This window comes from Trachypithecus francoisi, unplaced genomic scaffold (genome assembly GCF_009764315.1).
Source record: "Trachypithecus francoisi isolate TF-2019V2 unplaced genomic scaffold, Tfra_2.0 Contig00608, whole genome shotgun sequence".
NCBI classification, from domain to species: Eukaryota; Metazoa; Chordata; class Mammalia; order Primates; family Cercopithecidae; genus Trachypithecus; species Trachypithecus francoisi.
The window spans coordinates 1-25,361 of record NW_022680765.1 but is presented as its reverse complement, the minus strand read 5'-3'; the positions used below and the strand labels follow the sequence as shown (position 1 = coordinate 25,361).

The window sequence follows — 25,361 nt, the reverse complement described above, 5'->3', positions numbered from 1 at the left end:
CATGAGCCACCAAGCCCGGCCTCTTTCAAATCCTTCTTTTTTTTTTTTTTTTTTTTTTTTGAGACCAAGTCACGCTGTTTCCCAGACTGGAGTGCAGTGGCGCGATCTCCACTCACTGCAAGCTCCGCCTCTCAGGTTCACATCATTCTCCTGCCTCAGCCTCCCGAATAGCTGGTACGACGGGCTCCCGCCATCACGTCCTGCTAATTTTTTGTATCTTTAGTAGAGACGGGTATTCACCGTGTTAGCCAGGATGGTCTCGATCTCCTGACCTTGTGATCCCCCTGCCTTGGCCTCCCAAAGTGATGCCTGGGATCACAGGCGTGAGCCACCACGCCTGGGCCTCAATTCTTTACAATAAACGTTCCTAACAATGTTTAATGTCACATGATTAAAAAATTCAAAAGCAGAAAAAGAAATGCAGAAATGTCTTCCTCATAATCCTGTTCCCTCACCCGATAGACAACTACCATCATCCGTGCAGTGTCTATCCCCCCAGAGAACCTGAACGTGCAAATGAGAAAACGTGAATACACATTCCTCCTTTTTCCCACAGGGCAGGATCCCATGCCTATATTCGTAGAGCTTGGAGATCTTTCTGCACCAATGCTAAAGTGGTCCTCCACCATAAAAGTAAAATCTACAAACAAGGAAACGCTAGCTCTTGGGTGGTGACCACACGCACTTTGAAAGCGGGTACATCGCGGTACCACCTGTGGGAGGGACTGTCGTCTGCATCTCAGGATGCTGAGCAGCTCATCCTCCCCTCCCCCGCTGGGTGCCATCCCTACCCCTGCCCCAGCTGTGACAACTAAAACTGTCCAGACAGGGCCAAGTGTTCCCAGGGGAGCAGAATCACTCCAGTTGGGAAGCTCTGACCTAAAGCAGTCTCTGGCCATGCTAAGAACTCAGTATCCGGCCGGCCGCCATGTCTCACGTCTATAATCCCAGCACTTTGGGAAGCCGAGATGGGAGGATCACCTCAGCCCATGAGTTCAAGACGAGACTGGGCAACACAGCAAGAACCCATCTCTATTTTAAAGATAACTGAGGCCGGGCGCGGAGGCTCAAGCCTGTAATCCCAGCACTTTGGGAGGCCGAGACAGGCGGATCATGAGGTCAGGAGATCGAGACCATCCTGGCTAACATGGTGAAACCCCATCTCTACTAAAAAATACAAAAAACTAGCCGGGCGAGGTGGCAGCGCCTGTAGTCCCAGCTACTCGGGAGGCTGAGGCAGGAGAATGGCGTAAACCCGGGAGGCGGAGCTTGCAGTGAGCTGAGATCCAGCCACTACACTCCAGCCTGGGTGACAGAGCGAGACTCCATCTCAAAAAAAAAAAAAAAAAAAAAGAATAACTGAATAATAATAAAAAGAGAACGCAGTATCTGCTGGTTGAAAAAAGTTAAAAGAACAAAACCAAAAAAGCCTGGAGACGCTGAGTGACTGCTCAGAACCCTTCCACCCACTCACCACGTTTGTACCATGGCCCCCTCCACCCCAGTTTTTCCTGAAGCTGTCAAGCTCAGACATCCAGAACTGCCGTCCCCAGAATCATTCATTCTCTCAGAGTGGCTCACTTCACTCCAGGAAGGTGGCCCCTTGTAACCTGGCGGAGCAGGAGAGTGGCAGCGTGGGACTCCTGTGGTCCTGTCGACGTCAACTCACGAGGGCACCAGCAGCCAAAGCTGACCCCAGCCCTCAGCAGCACTTGACTGGCCGGAGGCAGGAGGAACCCCAGCCCCACCCTGATTCCACATAACTGCTCCCTAGACTTGAAACTCCAGACTCTGATGCTGCCTCTCAGCCTGCCATCTACCTCCCGGCCACCCTAGACAGCACCTCAGACTTCTCACCAACCCTTGTCGTCAGCTCCCCAGACATCCTCCCCCCACACCGCCGGTGGCTCCCTGGCTGGCACTTCTCCACTCTCCCCTCCCGTGACCCGCACCGGCCCTGCAGTCTCTCTCAAAGACCCTCATGCCTGCTGGACGCCTCCTCCCTCCCACACCGGCACCCTCCAGGGCCTCCCTGCGCTCTGCGGGACCCTGTCCCACTGCAGCTGGTGTGGGGCCGAGCAACCCTAAGGCCAGGCTCCCTGCCCTCCACCCCGACAGGGGGCAGCACCGAGGAAGCCTGGGCTCCGTGCACACGACAGCCATACTTTCCTCACTGAATAGTTTTTCCTAAAGAAACGATTAGGCTGGGCATGGTGGCTCACGCCTGTAATTCCAGCACTTTGGAAGGCCGAGGCGGGCAGATCACGAGGTCAAGAGACTGAGACCATCCTGGCCGACATGCTGAAACCCCATCTCTACCAAAACTACAAAAATTAGCTGGACACGGTGGCGGGCGCCTATAGCTACTCGGGAGGCTGAGGCAGGAGAATCGCTTGAACCCGGGAGGCGGAGGTTGCAGCGAGCCGAGATCATGCCGCTGCACTCCAGCCTGGAGACAGAGCGAGACTCCGTCTCAAAAAACAAAAAACAAACGATTAAATCTGCAACCACAAAGCATCAGCAAACCCAGGAAGCTTAGAATACAACATTAACGTATCACGTGTGTGTACGCCACGAAAAACACGCTTTGAAATGTGAAGTGCTGATTTCTTTTTTTTTTTTTTTTTTTTTGAGACGGAGTCTCACTCTGCCGCCCAGGCTGGAGTGCAGTGGCCGGATCTCAGCTCACTACAAGCTCCGCCTTCCGGGTTCACGCCATTCTCCAGCCTCAGCCTCCCGAGTAGCTGGGACTATAGGCGCCCGCCACCTCGCCCAGCTAGTTTTTTGTATTTTTAGTAGAGACGGGGTTTCACTGTGTTAGCCAGGATGGTCTCGATCTCCTGAACTCGTGATCCGCCCGTCTCGGCCTCCCAAAGTGCTGCGATTACAGGCTTGAGCCACCGCGCCCGGCCTGATTTCTTTCAAAGTATGCTTAGCTACTTAAAGGCCACCAAATTCACTCTCTCAAATATTAATTTCTATGTTAAAGAAAAGGGAAGTACGGCTTAGATGAAAGTGGTTTTTACCTCTTACAGGCGGACTTCTCCGTGAGCAGCTCTGGAGAAACGTACTGCGCTGTTCCACGAATGAGTTGGCCCTGGCTGCAGAGGAGAGAGAAGGTCACACTCGGACTCACCATCTGTGACAAGCAAGGGCTGCGTGGTGGGTGTCGCACATGGCGGACCATGCACCCCCAGGAGCCAGACTTGTCCAGGCCACACCGGGGCTGGCTCACGGCTCGCCTGCTCAAAGACGCCTGCCTGACACCTGGACACTGGCACCCTCCACCCTGGCGCTCCCACCCGACACGCGCCTGGAGAGCGAGCTGCACACCAATGTCCAGCGCATTCTGCCGGTGGCACCGGCTCAACGGAAGGCATGAGGACACGGTCCTGGCTGGCTCACTGCAGGACTTGGGGTATCCAAACGTGCCCAGGCACACAATAAACAGTTGCAGGCCAGAAACAACCTCCTTTCCATCACAAACAGCTTGGGAGCTGAGGCGCTACAAAGGGAACAAGACTCACGCCTCCAGCCCAAGGGCCTTCCTCTACAGAGGAGCTGTGACAGAGCAGAGCCACAGCACGAGCTGGCCCGGGACCACCACACAGCTGCTGTCCACACCGGCCCTGCCCGTGGCCGGTTCTGAGTTGTCCCTTCCACCTGCCCTCCTCCGGCCAGGCTGAGAGAACCTCACAGCCTCTGCTGCGGGGACCCGTTCCCTTCAGTGAATGACTTTTTTACGGACCTCATGACTGCCCAGATGCGGGGGCTCACGCCTGCAGTCCCATTGCTTTGGGAGGCCAAGGCAGGAGGACTGCTCGAGGCCAGGAGTTTGAGACCAGCCTGAACAACATAGTGAGACTCCGTGCCTAGAAGGAATTTCAAGAATTAGCCAGGCATGGTGGTGCACCTCTAGTCTCAGCTACTTGGGAGGCTGAGAAAGGAGGATCGCTTGAGCCCAGGAAGCTGAGGGTGCGGTCAGCCACAATTGCGCCACTGTACTCTAGCCTAGGCAATAGAGCCAGACCCTGTCTCAAAAAATAAACAAAAAACAAAGACTTCATGGCTCCATGTGCATCCTGCCAGGACCCTCAGTGATCCTGCCAAGAACACCAAGGACATCCGCAAACACGCACCCGCCCCCGCCGGCCTAGAGGAAAGCAAACCAAACCAAGAGCCAAAAACAAACGAAGCCATTCAGCCCTGCAATGAATCAAAGAAATGCAAATTAGAACACGACAGCCTATCACATTGGCAAAGGGGAAAAAGAATAAAAATACATAGCGCTGGCAGGGATCTGAGGGGACAGACGCAGCGCTACGGGTGGGGCTGTAAAATGGCATCGCTTCTGGGGACAATTTTCCAATGAGCATCAGAAGTCACAAAGATGTTTGCCTCCCTGACCCTGCAGTTCCCTCTCCATGCCAGATCTGTCCTTCAGGGTCTGGTGTGGCACGGTGACGAGGGCTGCGTCTGCTGGCGGGACGGGACGCCACCCGCTCCACCCACCTATTCAGTGTTTCTGTACTTTACTATCATCGAGCGTTGCTTTTGTGACCTGTATTTTTTTAAATGCCATTATTAAAAAGTCTAAAAATGTGTCTTTCTCCTATGGAGAGATGTATATAATGCATAATTAAATGATTGAGGTTGTCGTGCAGCACACAGAGCCGTATGTGTTTTTAAAGAGCAACGCTGTGCACCGAGCAAGTCTGTGCACCAACACTCGCCCCATCTCTCAGACGAGCGCTACATAGTGAGCTGCCGCGCTGGTAGGGCCCTCGTTGCTGCTACCGCTGCTGCTGTTCTCAGCTTCCTGCAACCGGACTCCGGGCTCGGATCTCCCGGAATCCCTCCCTGCCCTCTCCACCCTCAGCTCCTCCTAGCTCCCCAAGGGTCTTCCCACCTCTCTTCTTTCCTTAGGGCTTGCCCACCCTCACCCTGCCACACCTTCCTAAAGGTGGGACTCCGAGCCTCTGGGCATATCCAAAGTCACCCCCTTGGAAAAGGACATCTGTCCTTAGTTAATCTAGAGACAAGCAGCGCCGCTCGAGTGTGGAGAAGATGGCTACCCTTGGAATAATGTTCCAAACGCATAAAATACACAGGACTATAGGAGAAAGCAATTGTAATTCAATACACGTATCAAATTATGGGAGTGATGGATCTGTGATGTAGTAATATGTGACCAGCATGACACAGCAGCGGGTCACGCCGCAGTGACCCGGCAGCGGTGCTCGGCACAAGTGGCATGGCGTCACTACCGTGATGTGACCCCTGCAGCATGACATGAGAATATCTGTGACTTCTGATGACAGACATTTGTTGCTGATGTTCATAATGGAAGGAAATGGTACGCTTTGATGAAAGGTTAGTGGAAATTAGGAATTTCCTCCTATCCAGCCTCACAGATCCCCTGACTTCTATCTGTGACATCTGAGCTGAGAGCCCCAGATAGAGCGTAAGGAAACCTCAGAGACCACCTAGTTACTTCTCCCGGGAGGCTCAGAGACTGGCCAAAGCTCACGCCTCTCCAGCTGCTGGAAACTCAGGCCCAGAGACCTGCACTGGCCGCTGCTGCCCCGCATGCCACGGGACTATCGACAGTGACGTCTCGGCTGGGTTGTTGTCCCCACCCTCATCAAAGAAACTCCATGGACCACCCATAGTCCCCCAGATCTGCCAGTCATACTTGGAGGGGGCCCTGGGGAGGGAAGACCTGAAGAAGTGATCCTGAGCTCACGAGACACCCACACTCTCTTCAAAGCCAAGGGTGCCACTCTCTTCAAAGCCAAGGGTGCCGGCTGCCATCTTGTCCATAAACCCACAAAGAAGCACAGAAGAACGCTCCACAAAATGTGACTACCTTTTGGACGAAACACCAGCAAACCAAATGCGGCAACATCTGAAAAGGACTAGGCACCATGACCAAGAGGATGTATGACACAGTGTAAGGTTGGTTCAAAATACAAAAAGCAATGCACTGCATCTCATTAGAATAAAGCACTAAGGAAAACACAGGACCATCTCGATAGATGCAGAAAATGCAGTTAACAAAAACTCCCCACCTCTACAGGACAAAAATACGGAATAGCCGAGGCACAGAAGGGAGGGCCCAGAGTCTGACAGAGGGCACGCACGGCCTAAGGCCAACATCGTGCCCGATAGCCAAACACTGCAAGCTCTCCCTAAGACCAGGGCGCCCTGTTCAGCACGTCCAGCCAACACCGCACTAGAGGACTCAGCCAGGGCAGTTAGGGAAGAAGAGAAAAGGCAGCCAGGTTGGAAGGGAAGAAGTAAAACTAGCTCAAACCACACATGACAGGATCCTGTGTGCACAAAGTCCTGGGGACTCCACTGAGAAGCTATGACAACTAAAGAGAGCTCAGCAGGGTGCAGGGCAGGAAAAAGCAACTGCATTTCCACACAATTTCCAGGAGCAATCCAAAAATAAAATTCACAATCCCAGCACTCTGGGAGGCCGAGGCAGGCGGATCACCTGCGGTCAGGAGTTCCAGACCATCTTATCCATAAACGTGGTGAAACCCCGTTTCTACTAAAAATACAAAAACGTAGCTGGTCATGGTGGTGTGCGCCTGTAATCCCAGCTACTTGGGAGGCTGAGGCAGGAGAATCGCTTGAATCCGGGAGGCAGACGTTGTGGTGAGCTGAGATCGTGCCACCGCACTCCAGCCTGGGCAACAAGAGCGAAACTCTGTCTCAAAAAAAAAAAGGAAAGAAAAGAAAAAAAGAAGGCCAGGCGCGGTGGCTCACGCCTGTAATCCCGGCACTTTGGAAGGCCGAGGAGGGCGGATCACAAGGTCAGGAGATCGAGGCCATCCTGGCTAACGTGGTGAAAGCCCGTCTCTACTAAAAATACAAAAAAATTAGCCGGGTGTCGTAGCGGGCACCTGTAGTCCCAGCTACTCAGGAGGCTGAGGCAGGAGAATGGCATGAACCCGGGAGGCGGAGCTCGCAGTGAGGCGAGATTGCATCACTGCATTCCAGCCTCGGCGAGAGCGCGCGACTCCATCTCACCAAAAAAGAAAAAAAGGAAAGAAAATTCAGAACTCTATTTTTTGTTTTCTTCCCGGAGACAAAGTCTCACTCTGTTGCCCAGGCTGGAGTGCAGTGGTGTGATGTCAGCTTACTGCAACCTCCACCTCCCAGGTTCAAGCGATCCTCCAGCCTCAACTGGTCTCCAACTCCTGACCTCAGGTAATCCACCCACCCTGGCCTCCCAAAGTGCTGGGATTACAGGTGTGAGCCACCATGCCCAGCCAATAACTCTATTTAGAGTAACATTAAAAATAAATAAGAATAAATGTAACAAAAGAAGCATAAAGCTCATACTCTGAAAACTACAAAGTGCCTTTGAAAGACAGATCTAAATAAACAGAAAGACATCCCACGTTGATGGCTCAGAAGACTTAACATGGATTAACAATGGTAACGCCTTGTAAGCTCATCTCCAGACTCAATGCCATCCCTTCTCAGATCCGAGCAGGCTTTCACTGTGGGCAGTGTTAACACCCATCTGCATGGCAGCGTGCATGGGTACCTCATCCCTCCTTACGGCTTGGAGAAGATTCCCTCGTTGTGTGGACACGCCACTCACTCATCCACTCATTTGATGACACGTGCGTCGTTTCCACCTTCTGGCTACTGTAAATAATGCTATGGGCATTCTAGCACCTGTTTTTGTCAGAATGTGTGTTTTCGTTTCTTTCAGGTTCACACCTAGGAGTGGAATTGCAGGGTCATATGGTAATTCTGTTTCCTTTTGAGGAGCTGCCAGCCTGTTTTCCAAAGTAGCTGGACTATCTGACATTCCCACCCATGGCATACGTGGGTTCCAATCCCCCTAATCCTTGATAACATTTGTTATTATCTGTCTTCTGATCACAGCCATCCTAGTGGGTATGAGGTAGTATCACCCTGTGGTTTTGATTTGCATTTTCCTAACGACTAATGATGTTGAGTAACTTTGCATGTGCTTACGGGCCATTCGTATATCTCTTCTTCGGAAAAATGTCTAGTCATACCCTTTGTTCCGTGCTTTATTTTTTTTTCTCCCTCTGAGTTCTTTACATTCTGGATACAAGTCCCTTATCAGACAGATGATTAGCAGATCGCGTCTCCTATTTGGTGGGTCTTTTCACTTTCGTGATATCCCCTGAAGCACAAAAGTGCTTCAACTTGATATAGCCGGGCAGGGTGGCTCACGCCTGTAATCCCAGCACTTTGGGAGGCTGAGGCGGGTGGATCACGAGGTCAGGAGATCGAGACCATCCTGGCTAACACGGTGAAACCCTGTCTCTACTAAAAATAAAAAAATTCGACGGGTGTGGTCGGGGCCACCTGTAGTCCCAACTACTGGGAAGCCTGAGGCAGGAGAATGGGGTGAAACTGGGAGGCAGAGCTCGCAGTGAGCCGAGATTGAGCCACTGCACTCCAGCATGGGGGACAGGGCAAGACTCCGTCTGAAAAAAACACTTGACATAAATCTAACTCATCCTTTTCTTTGGTTGCTTATGATTTTGGTAGTGTATCTAAGAAAACATTGCCTAACCCAATTGTCACATTTAATCCTATACTTTCCTCTAAGAGTGTCATAGTTATTGCCCTTACATTCAGACCTCTAATGCATTCAGAGTGAACTTTTTTTTTGAGATGGAGTCTCACTCCACCGCCCAGGCTGGAATGCAGTAGTGCGATCTCGCCTCACTGCAACCTCCGTCTCCCAGGTGCAAGTGAGTCTCCTGCCTCAGCCTCCACTCTAAGTAGCGGGGATTACAGGCGCACATTACCATGCCTGGCTAGCTTTTGTATTTTTAGTAGAGATGGGCAGCTGGTCGCGAACTCCTGACCTCAAGTCATCTGCCTGCTTCAGCTTCCCAAAGTGCTGAGATTAAAGGCGTGAGCCATCGTGCCTGGCCTGGAGTGAACTTTTTTTTTGGTGACTGGGGGAGATGGGAGGCGGGGGGACGGAGTTTTGCTCTGTTGCCCAGGCTGCAGCACAGTGTCATGATCTCAGCTCACTGCAACCTCCGCCTCCCAAGTTCAAGCGATTCTCCTTCCTCAGCCTCCCAAGTAGCTGGGATTATAGGAGTCTGCTACCACACCTGGTTTTTTTTTTTTTTTTTTTTTTTTTTTTGAGATGGAGTTTCGCTCTTGTTGCCGAGGCTGGAGTCCAATAGTGTGGATCTCAGCTCACTGCAACCTCCGCCTCCCAGGTTCAAGTGATTCTCCTGCCTCAGCCTCCTGAGGAGCTGGGATTATGCACGCACCACCACACCCAGCTAATTTTGTATTTTCAGTAGAGACGGGGTTTCACCACGTTGGTCAGGCGGGTCTCGAACTCCTGATCTCAGGTGATCCGCCTGCCTCGGCCTTCCAAAATGCTGGGATTACAGGCGTGAGCCACCGCGCCCAGGCGCAAATTTTGTATTTTTAGTAGAGACAGGGTTTTATCATGTTGGCCAGGCTGGTCTCGAATTCCCGACCTCAGGTGATCCACTCGCCTCAGCTTCCCAAAGTGCTGAGATTACAGATGTGAGCCATCGCGCCCAGCCCTGGAGTGAGCTTTTGTGTATGGTGTGAGGAAGGGTAATAACTTTTTAATGAATTAATCATCATTGGAAGATAATGGTGAATCAATTTGTGGTTTTCAAAACTGGCATCAAAGGGGGAAAGAAGCATTTATCCTACTTTTCCTTTACAAATGATACCACGAGTTAACCCAAAAGTTGCTGGGGAGAAGTTTCTCTTTAATGAATTCCATCTCATGAATATATTAGGCTGTAACCTTTCTGCACTCTCTGCACTGAGTTAACGAATTTAGGCCAAGGATGGCCATAAATGCTGCTGCTGTCACAGAGAGATGCCTAATAAAGAACACCCAACACCACTCTCTGAACAGGGAAGGGAGAATCAACTCTGAATGTGATGTAGTGGCCAGGAGAGAGGACCATGTTCAACAATGACACACAGAGGCAAATGAACTGGAAATATAACTGCACACTTTGAGATATTAAGCAATGACTGGTAATTTTTATGTATCAAACAGTATGGTATTGCGGTTATGCTTTTTAAAAGATTTGTATCTCAGCGATACATACTGGAATTTTTACAGGGAAAACCAATTGAGCATGCTGGGCATCAGGTCACTAGTACTGAGTGAATTTTTCACAATAAGCAGTAATTCTGTTTTAAACAAATAAACACATTCCCCAGCCCCATGCGTCACAGCCAATCCTAAATGAATGCCCATCTGGAAAAGACCAAAATAAACCATGTGAAGATGGGAAGAACTGCTCTTGGTGATGGGAGAATGGGGACACTCCCTTTCATTGGGCAAATTCCACTTTCCGTCATACAGGAAAATCCATTTTGAAGGCAGCTCCTCTCTGTGCCGGGGACGGGTGATCCAGCCTAAGCTAGAATGGCGGCAAACTCAAGGCCGCTGTGGCCCTCAGGAGAGTGTCTAGGGTCCACAGCATAGTGGGAAGCACAATGGCAGCTAGTCTGAGGGTCTGCACGATGGCCATGCACAGATGGGGACAGAGGAGTGACTGAAGCCTACAGCATCCACCCTCTCCAGCCAGCCCCGCCCACACCTGCTGGACTTCCTCTCCTTCCTGTTTGGTGAGTGGCGCCTCTACACCTGGCTGCATACCAGAAAGGCCTGCACAGGTCAGAACACAGGTGTCCAAACCCCATTCCAAGTCTGAAGCTCTGAGGACACCCCGAGCTCCCCAAGGTCCTTGCAAAGAGGGCACAGGCCAGAGACACCCCAGGTGGGAGGCTTCCTCTGAGTGAGCCGCCCTCACCAGGATGCATTCACAGGCTCCTGTACAAGGAGAGGAGGCAGAAGTCCTCTCTGCCAGGAGCTCCTCCTCAATCTCCCAAGCCCACACTACTGCCCTGCTCCATCTCCCACCACCTCCCCCTGCAGATATGGGGCCACCCCACCCCACAGGGACGATGAGAAAACCTGCCTCCCTCTAGGAGGAGGGCGTGGCACAGCTGCTGCACAGGTAAGGAACCTGGGTATGCCTTGCTCCCATCAACACTTTGATTCTAGATTTGAAGATGTTTTGGGGAAGCCATCTCTGCACAAAAGAAGCCGACGCAGGAATCAATTCCAAGATACTGAACTACCTCAAACAGAAAATAAGTTACTAAAACTAATCCTCCTCATAAATTATAGTTTTCTCCTTTTCCTCAAAAAAGAGGAAAAGAACCACCACATCTTCTATACACACAAGCAACTGGCCCTGGTTTACAATGATGTAAAGATTTTTAGCCTCCTGCTACCAAAAAGCAAAGGTTTACTTCACGATTTCTTCTTTTTTTCCAGAGACAGGCTCTTGTTCTGTTGCCCAGGCTGGAGTGCAGTCGCAGGATCATGGCTCACTACAGCCTCAATATCCCAGGCTCAGGTGATCCTCCCACGTCAGCCTCCTGAGGAGCTGGGACTACAGGCACGCACTACCATGCCCAGCTAATTTTCGCTTTTATCTTACGTAGAGACACATAAGATCGCTACATAATTGTGCTGTGTTCCCCAAGCTGGTCTCAAACTCCTGGGCGCAAATGATCGACCTGCCTCGGCCTCCCCAAGTGTTGGGATTACAGGCGGGAGCCACTGGGCCCAGGCTATTTCACTATTTCATCAGCGCACTTAAATGCCTATTTTTTTAAGCGGCTACGGGGCAACAAGACTATCCCTGTGCCAAATACCAGATTCGAAAGAATATCTACCCACGTAACAAACCGGCACATGGATCCTCTGAATCTAAAATAAACGTTGAAATTATGAATAAATAAAGCCTTGGAATAAGGGAGGAGGGAAAAAAGAAAGAAAATTCACATGAAAGGAAAACTGCCCAGAGCAGAGCCCAGGGAGACGGTTCCTGAGGCTGACTGCGGGCACAGCCCAGAGAGTGGTTCCCGGGGCTGACTGGGGGCAGAGCCAGCCTGCAGCTCTCCTGCCCCCACGGAATGTTGTGGGCTCATCTCTGGGCAGGAAGTCAGCACAAGGACAACAAGACACTGACAGATCCTAAGAAAGCTTGGAGACAGAAGTTCCTGTTTGGCTCAACTTTGTCACAGACAACACTGCAGGATATGAGGTTACACTGTGTACACAGAAATAGGATTACCAGTCAGTAAAACGGTTACTATTTAACAGGAATGAGTCAAACAGATCAAGGTTTCAGAGCATGTCTGAAACGCCAGGAAGACTTCCCTGGCTTTGCGCAGCTTTGGGCGGGAGGTGTGCATTCTTGCATGCCACTGGACGGGGAGGGGAACAGGTGGGCTACAAAAGGCAGCGGAGGGCAGCAGAACTAAGCCACCTTAGAAAACAAGAGGCTCTGGCTTGATGGCTAGTTTCAATCTTAACCCCAAAAGGGTGATGTTTTTTATTTACGTATTTATTTATTTATGAGACGGAGCTCACTCTGTTGCCCAGGCTGGAGTGCAGTGGTGCGATCGTGGCTCACCGCAACCTCTGCCTCCCGGGTTCAAGCGAGTATCCTGTCTCAGCCTCCTGACTAGCTAAGACTACAGGCACGCAACACCACGTCCGGCTAATTTTTTGTATTTTCAGTAGAGACGGGGTTTCATCGTATTAGCCAGGATGGTCACCATCTCCTGACCTCGTGATCCGCCCGCCGTGGACTCCCAAAGTGCTGGGATTAAAGGCTTTTTTCGTTTTTTATTTATTGCTGGGATTACAGGCTTTTTTAATTTTTTATTTATTACTACTATTTTTTAACACAGTTGATCGCTCTGTTACCCAGGCTGGAGTGCAGTGGGATCATCCTAGTTCACTACACCATCAATCTCCCATTTCAGCCTCTCGAGTAGCTGGGACTACAGGTCTGTGCCATCACACCAGGATGATTTTTGGTTTTTTTGTAGATATGGAGTCTCACCATGTTGCCCAGTGGCTGGTCTCAAATTCCTGGCCTCAAACGATCCTCCTGCCTCAGTCTCCCAAAGCCCTAGGATTACAGGTGTGAGTCCCCATGCACAGCCAGGGTGATGTTTGAGGATTCTCAGAGAAGTTCCCAAATCCAAGACAGCGTCTTAGGGCCTCCATGAATGTGCAGAGATGAAAGCACCAACTGATAGAATCTTAACCAGAGCCCTGAGTGTGAAAACACAGGGCTGGAAACACCCAGAAGGGAAAGATACGGCCCAGTGGAGGAAACGAGCAACTACCTCAAGGTGCCAAGAGAGGCCCCACAGGCACCAGCTGGGTACCTCCCAGCACACAGAGTACAGGGCCCATTCCTAAGAAACAGAAACGCCGAGCTGAGTCCGGAGTGCCTGCCTTGCTAAAGGGCCTGCTCTCCACCCAGCTGTGCTCTCCTCCAGCTACTGGGGGCCAGCTCGCCGTCTGTGGAGACGAGGCCAGAACCACCACCGCTCCGTGCTCACGGTTCCCCTTTTCCACACGAGAGCAGCTACAACACGGTCACTTCTATCTGAATCTTTCTTCCACCAACAAACCTGCACTCACGTCCCTCCAAACCGGTCTCCAGCACCTTTGACCCCCCCAGAGCTCCCTATGGAGGCCTTTCTCTGACGGGAACCCCAAGCCCAGGCAGAGGCCCATGCACCACTTGGAGGCCCTTGGACCCAGCCTCTTGACCCAGACAGACCCCAGCAATCACCCGAGGTTCATCTTCAAGGTCACTTATAATGCACACAACAGCCTTCAGCTTCCCCAAACCTCACCCCAAGGCTTTATCTTCTCTCTCCCCAGCACTCCGGAGCAGCCTTCAGAATTTCAGCTGTCTTTCTTTACACCTCCAGAGTTTAGGACTTCTATCTACCCAATAAGCACCTGAAGGGCATCGAGACGCCCCAGCTGGCTCAGACAACCTAGGCCACTTCTCTGGCCCAAGTGGACTTTCAGCAACATCTCCGATGGAGCTGTCACAACATGGTCCAAGGCTAGAAACTACCCTTGGGAACAGGACCGGGGCTTCGTGGTGACAAACATGCACGTGGCCAGCAGGGAGACAGACGGACAGGTAATGGAGCGAGGGCACTGAGGGACAGGGATGTGCGCCCCCAGATCCTACCTGCGATACAGCCAGGAGGAGCCAGGAGCTGACCACACCGGCTCCCCGTCCTGCACACGGGTGACTGGGTACGAATGTGGCTCCCCGCATTGTCCAGAAGACGAGTAGGGAGGATGAACGACAGCAGATGCTGAGGAGAACCAGTACCCTCCCCCTCTACACCAGCACACACCGCCTGGGGCCCCCGCAGGAAGACCTGCTGGCAAGGCAGGGTCTTGCACAGAGAAAGTTCAAGATCGGTTTGAGGACAGCCAAGGTATCCCCACCTCTGTCGTTAATGAAGATGACACAATGCAACACACTCCTCAGAAGTCGCTTTCCATCTTAAGCACAGAGCCAGGCTCTGCTGGAAATAAAACTCACACACCTTGTTTGCTCTCTGGGGATAAGACCTTTGCTGTTCCAAAATCTGTGATCTGGATGTGCATATCTTCATTTAACAAAATGTTTTCCGGTTTAAGGTCCCTGTAAAAGTAGATTTTCACATTTGAGAAGAAATACGTGAAACAGCAACATTATTACGTACTCTCAATTTTGCTGAAAACAAAATGAACGAATGAATGCTTATGATCCTTACAGGCTGACAACCAGGGGATACAGGCCGAAAGCTCACAAGCAACAAGTCTTGACTGTACACAGTAGGGATTTACCACCTCACATCTCCATGTCATTCTAATTAGCTTTTTAATGAAGTATCATCTATCATTTTTAACACACAAAAAGATAGCTATGCACACTCCTGAGATGACTTTATCAGAAAGTCATGGAAAATCAGACCAGAAAGAAATACACACAGAAGGTACCACAGAAAAAGACAAAACGCATCAGTCAAGCTGGTGAAAAGAATCATTAGCTCGCCGGGAAAGGCACGAAATCATTTGATGTGGCATTTGCAGGACGGCTTCTCCATGTCAGGGCTCCATGGACGTGTGGCCTCGCCTTGGCGCTCCCGCTGTGGCACCGGCAGGCATCTCAGTCACACCCATCCAGGGAGCACTCCAACCAGGCTGACCTCAAGGGCGGGGACCATCTGGGCATCAGCTGTGGCCTGTGAGCCAAATGGTCACCGGCCCTAATCATTAAACTGACATCCTGCAAACCCCACCCAGCCACCCCAAGGTTACCTGTGAATGATGCCCTTGCCGTGCAAGTACTCTAAAGCAGACACAATCTCAGCCGTGTAAAATCGAGTACAGGTCTCATCGAATGAACCGATTTTGCGAATATATTTAAGTAGTTCTCCGTTTTTGGCATAACTAAGGCCGAAATCTGAATATTGTGCGGTTAAGGAAGTGTAAATATCTTTTGTTTTGTTTTGTTTTGGAACAGGTTTACTCTGCTGCCCAGGCTGGAGTGCAGGGGCACAATCATAGCTCACCGCAGCCTCAATCTCCCTGGCTCAAGCGATCCTCCCTCCTTAACCAACCCAAGTGGCTGGGAATATAGGTAGGCGCTACCACGCCCGGCTAGTGTATTTATTTTGTAAAAGTCATTTCTTGAAAACTGGCCGTAAAAGACTGATAAGAATTGGTTTTAATTAAATGCAAACTGAAAGTACCTGTGGCCCTAGAAAGTCATGTCCCTGGATCTGACGGGCACCCCAGGCCCCAGCTCCAAGATGAGGCACCAGCATTGATGAGGGGTTTCTCATCAAGAACACCATTACACGGTCTCAAGGAAACGGGAACAGAGCCTCTCAGCCCTGACTGCCCCTCTGGCCCCTGGCGGTGTCTGTGGCCTCAGTCAAAGCGAACCGCTGGAGACAGGGCCTACAGACCCTGACTGAAACGCACATACAACTCACGTGCAGGCTTCAATGCACAAAGATCCTGGGGGCCGGGGGAGCGGGGGTCGGAGAGTGCGGCAGCCCCTGACCTGAGACAGGGCATCCATGCGTGGCACCACCCCTTCCTTGCAGGCTCCTTCCATGGTTCAAGTGACACATTATGTTTTGGTGTTTTTTAAGATGCAGTCTCACTCTATCACCAGGCTGGAGTGCAGTGGTGCTACCTCGGCTCACTGCAACCTCCGCCTCCCGGATTCAAGCGATTCTTCTGCCTCAGCCTCCCGAGTAGCAGGGACTACAAGCACGTGCCACCACGCCCAGTTAATTTTTGTATTTTTAGTAGAGACAGGGTTTCACCATGTTAGCCAGGATAGTCTCCATCTCTTAACCTTGTGATCTGCCCGCCTCGGCCTCCCAAAGTGCTGGCATTACAGGCGTGAGCCACCGCGCCTGGCCAAGTGACACACTTTGTAAGACAAAAGCCATTTCATGAACTTCTACACTCATTAAGTGTGTCTGGGAGGGCCCCCTCCTCTGGGCACCACTGCTCTGTGATGGCCCCATCTGTAGCCTCCTTTTCCAAGAGGACTTAAGGCCGACAACAAATGCACCCCATATACAGATTCCCCTGGAGCGGCAAACATCTATCCCCATTACCGGAAACCTCCAGACACTTTACCTTACTCGCAGCCCAGGACACGGGGACCCAAGTCCTTGCTTGCCCTGAGCGGTGGCTCTCGAGGCCAGGAAGTGGGGCTCGTGCTCAGAGCCAGGCTGGCCTGTCGGCTCAGTTGTGGCTTCTGTTTGCCAGGGTACCATCGTCTCCCACCAAGGATGAACCTGAAGCTTCAGGGCAATGAGAACCCCAGAAGGGAAGGGATTTGCAACCAAGGCTGCCCAAAGTGGCGCCTGTACAGGCCCATCTCTAAGTACAGCCCACACCGAGGATGCCTGGTGGGGCCGAAGTCCCTGGGTCTCGTTCCTTTCAGTGGTGAGTGAATCTTAACAACCTCCCGGGGCTTTGGAATTTGACTTAATGACGAAGGGCAGCATGGACCACTGGACAAAGACCTGGAGTTCCTACTACCTGCACTGCTATGGCCAATCCCAATTGGAAATCAGTCAGCGAGATTCGCTCTCCTCTGGACTCTGAGCCCCTGGGCGGAGAGGATGGGAGAGGTCAAGCGTGTGCAATTCTGTTGCAGCCTCACAACCAACAAGCAGCCGTGGTCCGAGGGCTCTGCGGGAAGCCCAGAGGGACTCCCATGGCTCAAACGGGGGCAGAGACATGCAGGGCCTGGGGGCACAAGAGGGGCTGGGGCAGCTGTGAAGGTGAGAGACAGAACATAACGTGAAGAAGTCACTGAGGGCGGGGGACAGAGGCAGGAACAGGGATGACATCGGAGGACAGCAGGCCTGTCTGGAGGCCAGCATTCTCTCTTTTTTTTTTTGAGACGGAGTTTTCGCTCTGCCACCCAGGCTGGAGTGCAGTGACCGGATCTCAGCTCACTGCAAGCTCCGCCTCCCGGGTTCACGCCATTCTCCTGCCTCAGCCTGCCGAGTAGCTGGGACTACAGGTGCCCGCCACGTCGCCCGGCAAGTTTTTTGTATTTTTAGTAGAGACGGGGTTTCACCATGTTAGCCAGGATGGTCTCGATCTCCTGACCTCGTGATCCGCCCGTCTCGGCCTCCCAAAGTGCTGGGATTACAGGGTTGAGCCACCGCGCTCGGCCTAGGCCAGCATTCTCTAAAACCTTCCACAAACCAACAGCAAAGCCCGCCCCGGGCCACGTGCCTGGCAGCTGCTCAGCCACTGCCCTGCTCCTCTCTAGGCAAAATCCCAGGGAAGCACCTTGCATCGTCTCCATTTCCTCACCTCTTACTCTTCCTTGAACTCTTCCAAGAACCTGCCTACCCACCATCAACAACTGGCACAGGGCAGATCCACGGGTCAGGCTGGGTGCACCTGACCGCTTCAAAGCCCCTGGGTGGGCAGCCAGCACCCTCCATCAGAAACCGTTTGATCCTGTGGCCTCTGGGTCTCCATCATTCGAACTCAGGAGCAACACCCCGTCACAATCTCCTCCCCTCGGTGGGCCCCTCCTCACGTTCACCCCCTGCACTGGGGGAACCCAGGCTCCACCCACAGAGGAGCCATCCTCTGGGCAGCCTGCCAGCTCGCTGTGAAAGTCCTCATGGCCCTGACTCCTCCTGGAGTTCTGCTGGCAGCACCTAAGTGTCCACTCAGACCTGAACGGCGGCACCAGTGGATGCATGACATGCCAGCCCAGCACCCTTCCCGGTCTCTCCCAGCTCAGCAGCAGACACCGCAGTGCACTAGGCTTGAGGGCCAACTGCCGGGAGCCGCCCCGACTCCATCCTCTTGACCAGTCTGTTCAAAACACCTCGACCACTGCCCCCGCCCCTGCTCTCCTGCCTGTTCTCCCGCCTGGCCTAGGAGCAGCCAGAGCAAACCCCACATTCCCGGCCACAAACAGAAGGAAGTCCAGAGTCAGTGCCAGGCTGCCATGGTTCAGGGGCCCAGCCCACCACAGCCTTTCATGGCCCCACCCCACCCACTCCTGCCCAGGAGTTTAAAGAGCCCCACACTGCCGCCAGCCCTAAGACTCTTGGCAGCAAGCACATCTTGCTGCCGGGAAGCCTCTGACACAGAGAGTCTGTGCAAATCCAGCTCCTCCACCAATATCGAAGCTTCTTGAGGGCAGAGACGTGCCCCGGCATACCAGCACATCCCCATCACCCATCAACCTGCACTTGGCAAGCGCCTCCAAACAAAGAGAGCACACACACTCCGCCGGCAGCCGAAGGAGCTGCAGGATGGTGCTAAGAGTGGGAGCAGGCCAGAACAAAGCTCTAACACAGAAGAGCCGGGTGCTCGGGAGAGATGGGGAGGACAGCTGGGAGGACTCAGGCCCCTCTCCAAGCAGGATGCAGAGGCCACGACACTTGGGCCAGCTTGGAGGGTGGCAGGGGAGGAAAAGAGCAGATGTAGACTGCACCTGCTCAGGGCGATGACAGTGTGGCCAGCCCAGCCACTGGCAGGCCCACGGGTGAGCTGGATGGGGAAGAGGTGGGGCCCACCCCAACTTCCACCGGGCCTTGCCTCCCAGATTCCTGAGCCAAGGTTTAAAAACACAAAAGATGGCGCTCTAGGGGAGCAAGGGACACCGACCAATCAAGCCGCAGCAGAGGGGACTGTGCCGGAGCCACATCAACGGCTTCTCCGGGAGGTAACGTCCTGTGCAGATTCACAGCCACACCCTGGCGCTGCCTCGGCTGTCTCCCCGAATGTCAGTGGCCTGAGGGATCCCACTCGGCAGGGAGCGGGGCCTGCTTGTGGGAACACACAGGGTCTGATTCCAAGAGAGGGGTGACTGGTGTGGCTTCAGACGGCACCAACCACGCAAAGGATACACAGCTTCTCGTCGTCCTGGAACGTGAAGTAAAGCTTAACAAAGAAGGGGTGATCCAGGCGCGACATGACATCCCGCTCTCTGGTTACATACGGGACTTTGTTCTCTTTTATGATATGTCGTTTCTCCAGAATTTTAACTTCAGGTGAGAGAGAAGTGAGTTACTATCAGAAACAACAACAAACACTCAAGACGTGACTCACAAAGGTAACTGGTCAAATTAAAGTCTTTCAAACATTGTACATACAAGCCTGGTGGTCTCTAAAGCCAACGGTGTCCTGTACTCTGAAATCAGCACAGAAACCCCGACCCTGCCACCCCGGCTGCCCTGCACGGAGTCGCTGGCCCTGCTCCCAGACGCACAGCTCCCTGCAGCCCATACTCACTCGCATATTCTCTGGAGGTTGCCAGTTCTCGAGCCAGGACAACCTGGTTTGGAAAGAAAAGGAGAACAAGAGAAAAAGAAACACAATGTAACAACCAGGACACTGGGTCTGACAAGTCCCTCCCTCTGCGCCACACACACGCTTCCTGTCCCCACTGAAGGTTTGAACCTACAGTGAAATATTTTGGGTCTTGTACTGACAAACAGAGCTAAAAGCCAATGCTCGTGTTAATGTGTTCTAATGGCTAACAGAAAACGTTTCCATCTCTCCATTGTTTTCAGAAGCTTCTTGATCAGCTGCTAATAGTTCTAATGGCGCAACCCAAGTATAAATTCAGGGGCCTCTTCGACTGCCACGCCGTTCGCGAACAGTAGGAAGACAGTGGTACCACCACAAGTGGTAGGGCACGGGGGCTTCTTTGAAAAAAAATATGTCATTTTTTTTGAAATAATTGTTATCACAATTGTCATTTTTTTTGAAATAATTGTTATCACACATTTCGTGTGTTGGCACTATGAAGAGAGCCTGGCTGTAAAGGACACAGGGAACTAAACCAACAATGCATGGCCCTGCGTGCCCACAAGAGGGAGCCACCTTCCCGGGATGCCAGCAGGCCTCCTGCCCTGTCCTCTGCGTAGCGCACCTGAGCCCTGCACTCAAACCCCACCTCCGAGACACAACACTTCAGCAAAGGCGGCACCCTAAACAGGGGAGAGACCCCCCCACTCAGACTAGCCTGGGGCACACCCTGAGGCACTAGACTGGAAATTCCTGGTGGGCCCGTAGTTTAGCCAGACCGCATGAGACAGCTGTGCCAGGGAGGCCCCACCAGCACCAAGTGGTACACAAGTGTCTCCTAAGACACCCACAGGGGGACGGCCTGAGGAGCAGGGACCAGAGGAAACCTGTCCCGTTACATTCCTGGGGCTGGCAGGAAGACCTTCGGGAGGCCACAGGGCCAGGTCCACCTCGCCCCAGGCTCTGAGCCGCAACCCGGGGCAGGAGTCAGAAGAGATCCTGGAAAGCACCACGTGAGACGCCCTGCGGCGCTCAAGAAGAACGAAGCTGGATTCTGGGGACTCTGTGTACTCAAGATTTTCCGAGAGGAATACGCCACACGTGGATGGCTCTCAGCTGCCAGGGAGGGAGGGGACGTGGGCCGGGCAGGGCTCCCCTCTCTAGCTTATATGTTTCTGCGAGGTCACATTTCTCCACGAGAGCACGTGCTAGCTTCATAAGTAGAAAAAAGGAAGAAAGAATGGTGAATGAGCACTGATATTTAGTGGAACCCTTTCTAAGGGGATACTGACGTGATCTTTCTGTTGTCTAAACTCAACTCTTTACAAGCAGGTTTCCTACAGGAAGGAAGGATCCTCTTCCAGAGAATGGCGCGTGACGTGTTCCTCCCTGGAGGTTGTGACCGTTCTCAGGGGGTCTCCCGGCTCTCCGGTGCTGCACCTGGCTCTTGCCCAGACTCGTAACTATCACTGTCCTTTCCTCCTCCCCTGGAAGTCAACTTTTATGTGATCTCTATTTCAGGAAAGCTGAGAAAGAACTGAGGGTCACATATGTAATCTGAGACCCAGTACTGTGGATTCCAAACAGCCCCAGGAAGGAGCCTCCGGCTCACAGCGCTCTCCCGGGCACCTTCCTGGTGCATGTTCAGAAAGCCTGGGACCGCAGCCCCAGGAGGGACAGTGCCTGCTCTCCACCCACCTACGGAAGCCAGGAAAACAGGCAATTTCACAAATAAGTCTTCCTTTTTCAGTCAAGATAAATGTAAGGGCCACGTATGGTGGCACATGACTGTGGTCCTAGCTACTCAGGAGGCTAAGGCAGGAGGATCGCTTAAGCCCAGGCGGTGAAGGCTGCAGTGAGCTATGATCACACCACTGCACTCCAGCCTAGGTGACAGAACAAGACCCTGTTTCTAAAAGGATAAATACATACACAATAAACTAAATTTAAATTGGAAAGAGAAATATAAGGAAGTAAAACTGAGGCCAAGCACAGTGGCTCACGCCTGTAATCCCAACACTTTGCAAGGCTGAGGAGAGAGAATCACTTGAGCCTAGGACTTCAAGACCAGCCTGGGCAACAAAGAGAGACTGTCTCTACAGAAAATTTTAAAGTTAGCTGGGCATGATGGTGCATTCCTGTAATTCCAGCTACTTGGGAGGCTGAGGTTAAGAGGATCACTTGAGCCCAGGAAGTCGAGGCTGCAGTGAGCTATGATCATGCCATTGCACTCAAGCCTGGGCGACACAGCAAGACTCTGTCTCAAAGAAACAAGTAAAGCTGCGAAAAGAGGAGGCCTCTTCTTTCACTGGACGGTTGTAAGCAGCCATGCAGAATGCCCAAGGTTTTCCAAAGAGTTTCTTCTTTCTGAAAGGATCTGAGCCCCAAAACTTTGGGGACTAGTCTCCTGGTTGAAGGTATTTTTCATGAGGGCATAATCCTTTTATAAACAAAATTATTTCATAAAAGCTGCAATTTTAAAAATCTAAAGTGTAAGGACAGCAAAAGTTAACATGACTTAAAGCAATATGTTGGGAATACGGGTAAGCTATGTTTCATATTTTTCTTTGCACTGTGAAATATTTCATATATGTAAAAAAGGAAAAGAAGCCTCACGTATGGTTTCTTCACAAAGGTCAGGCAAGAAAGCGTTATTCAGGAGATCACCCAGGCTCTCCAGAGTGAGGATCCCCCAGGGCTCCCTGGAATGGCCCTAGCACACACACGGCGGCCACCCTGGCGACCACGGTGGCGGCGTGGGACTCTGTCTCTTTATAGAGGCCCAGATGGAGACGGTGCACCCCGAGTTGCTCAGGCCTCCCCTGAACCTGTTACAACCTTCACTAAATCCACAGCCACACACAGCTTCATGGGTCCCACGTCAGCAAAGCGTCCCGTGTCAGCTGCTTTGAACCTTCATTTCTTTGCTTTCAGAGGAAAAAACACCCCGAGACAGGTAACAAGTGTGACTTGACAGTACTGCGACAATACTTCTGTTTGTGAAACTCGGAACACAAGAATCTGGAGGCTGTGTCTCCAGCAAATGTCCACAGTGTACAGTTTTATGTATTTAAAAAAAACAGAGAAATAAAAGAAGGTCAAATGTCCCCAAAAGCCTCTGGAGAGATACTAACTTTCAACCTAAGAAAAAAAAAGCTTCCCAGGGCCGTGCCAGGGGGACACAAGGACACAGAATGTAACTTGCCGATGCCAGGTTAAAATGAAATTAACTATACTAGAAAAAACCTCCGCAGACCATCAAGAGATGTGTCTAACGTTCTCATCTACAAAACCAGGTTAAATATTTAGCGACACCCATCACGTGATCTGCTTGGGGGTACCCAGCCCCCAAAGACTCAAGAGGCCTTCACAACAGCTGACACCCTTGAAGGGGCCTGAAACCTCCTGCCCTGAAGGACACCAGCCTTGGCGAGCCCCGAGGAAGGTGAGCCTCCCAAGGAAATCACGCCCGTTTGACACACAGCGGCAGTAAATACTCACCGTGGAAAAAGAGCCTTCCCCAAGAATTTTCCCAAACTTGAAGTCCTCAGGCCGCTTCTTCCGAGGCTGCGGTGGAGGCTGGGCGTGCTGCAGGGAGCCGGCACCGGGCCGAGGCTCGGCTGCAGTGCCGTCCATGGTGGGGCCCTGCCTGCTGCCACCAGGAATGCCAGGGGCCGTACTGGACTCAGTCTGGGTCCTCACCATTGATGGGGATGGGCAGGAACATAACACCACGCTGGACTGGATGGGCACGGCATCATACTGAGGGACAAAGAGGAAAAGGAGGTAAGGCTCAAGGCTGCTGCCTTGTCCTCAATGCACCGACTAAGGTGTAAGGACCTCTTCTCAATGCTCAAAAACAACCCCCAAGCACAGGGCAGGCCAGCTGAGCCCCATGCTCCGCTGCCAGCTGCCGGCCTCCTCTCCCGACTCCTGCCCATGCCATGGATGCCCGCTACTCCACTGGGCAGCGCCTCGCCCTCCTCCTCTCCCTCGAGCTGCATGAGCCTCCAGCCAACTCCCCCCAAGGCCAAGGTAACGTGAGCAGCGACAGCACGGCACATCTTTAATTATGAGGGGATGGAGAGGTAAGAGTGGTGATCACATGTGTTTACAATACACAGAGACGCCCAGTGCTGGCAAGACTATAATAAAGCGAGCGTACTCACACCGCTGCGGCTGGCACCAAAACCCGCGATTGCAGTGGAAATGTTTTTGGAAAGCAGTTTGGCAACTGTCAACAAAGCGACTACAGAACAGTTGTCAATGAGACACAGAAATACGAAGGAGAGGAGGGAGGGCAGAAACCCAGTTAACAATGTAAGCGTGCATGGAGGGAAGATCAGCGTGCAAAGCTAGGTCGGCAAGACGTGCAAGGCGCACCCACAGCCATAACAATCCCTCCCCAGACCCCATCGTGTCCTCACGGTGGTGACAATGGCCCCCCCTACACCGCAGAACAACGCGAGGCGAGCCCAGGCGTGCTGATGGCGGTTTCCGATTCAACTCCCACTCAAAGAACCCTAGAGAGCTCTTGACTCCATCTCAGTAGGGTCCTGAAGCCCGTGCTATGTCTGAAGACACAGGGTCTCCTGCGTCTGTGCCAGCACAGAGGAGCAGCGAAGCCTTTCTGAAGGGACTGTCACCAGCCAAGCTGCAATCCTTGGAAACACTAAAAACACCGGGCGTGGTGGCTCAGGCCTGTAATCCCAGCACTTTGGGAGGAAGAGGCGGGTGGATCCCCTGAGGTCGGGAGTTCAAGATTAGCCTGACCAATGTGGAGAAACCCCTTCCCTACTAAAAATACAAAATTAGGCCGGGCGGGGTGGCTCACGTCTGTAATCCCAGCACTTTGGGAGGCCAAGGTAGAGTCAGGAGTTCAAGACCAGCCTGGCGAACATGGTGAAATCCTGTCTCTACTAAAAATACAGAATTTAGCTGGACATGGTGGCGGGCACCTGTAATCCCAGCTACTCAGGAGGCTGAGGTAGGAGAACTGCTTGAACCCGGGAGGCGGAGGCTGCAGTGAGCTGAGATTGCCCCATTGCACTCCAGCCTCGGTGACAAGAGTGAGACTTCATCTCAAAAAAAAGGCCGGGCGCGGTGGCTCACGCCTGTAATCCCAACACTTTGGGAGGCCAAGGCCGGCGGGTCACAAGGTCAGAAGATCAAGACCATCCTGCCAAACACAGTAAAACCCCGTTTCTACTAAAAATACAAAAAATTAGCTGGGTGTGGTGGCAGGCGCTTGTAGTCGCAGCTACTCAAGAGGCTGAGGCAGGAGAACGGTGTGAACCCGGGAGGCAGAGGTTGCAGTGAGCCGAGATCGCGCCACTGCACTCCAGCCTGGGTGACAGAGCCAGACTTTGTCTCAAAAAAAAAAGAAAGAAAAAAAATTAGGTAGGTGTGGTGGTGCATGCCTGTAATCCCAGATACTCGGGAAGCTGAGGCAGAAGAATCGCTTGAATCCGGGAAGCAGAGGTTGCAATGAGCTGAGATCATGCCATTGCACTCCAGCCTGGGCAACAAGAGCGAAACTCTGTCTCAAAAAAAAAACAATAGCCAGGCACAGTGGCTCATACCTGTAATCTTAGCACTTTAGAAGGCTGAGGCGGGCGGATCACGAGGTCAA

The 25,361-nt window shown here is 52.3% G+C and overlaps 1 pseudogene across 1 annotated transcript in view; it reads right to left on the bottom strand.

The window, feature by feature from the left end:
• The window catches only part of LOC117087055, a 43,319-nt pseudogene extending 19,778 nt beyond the window's left edge, over window positions 1–23,541 (bottom strand). The window contains exons 1-6 of the transcript XR_004438657.1: window positions 23,231–23,541; window positions 19,712–19,754; window positions 19,327–19,464; window positions 15,230–15,374; window positions 14,473–14,570; window positions 3,027–3,101 (exon numbers count right to left, since the gene is read on the bottom strand). The product of XR_004438657.1 is annotated as a 3-phosphoinositide-dependent protein kinase 1-like (transcript). The remainder of the gene's footprint in view (window positions 1–3,026; window positions 3,102–14,472; window positions 14,571–15,229; window positions 15,375–19,326; window positions 19,465–19,711; window positions 19,755–23,230) is intronic.
• Between the last annotated feature and the right edge of the window lie 1,820 nt (window positions 23,542–25,361).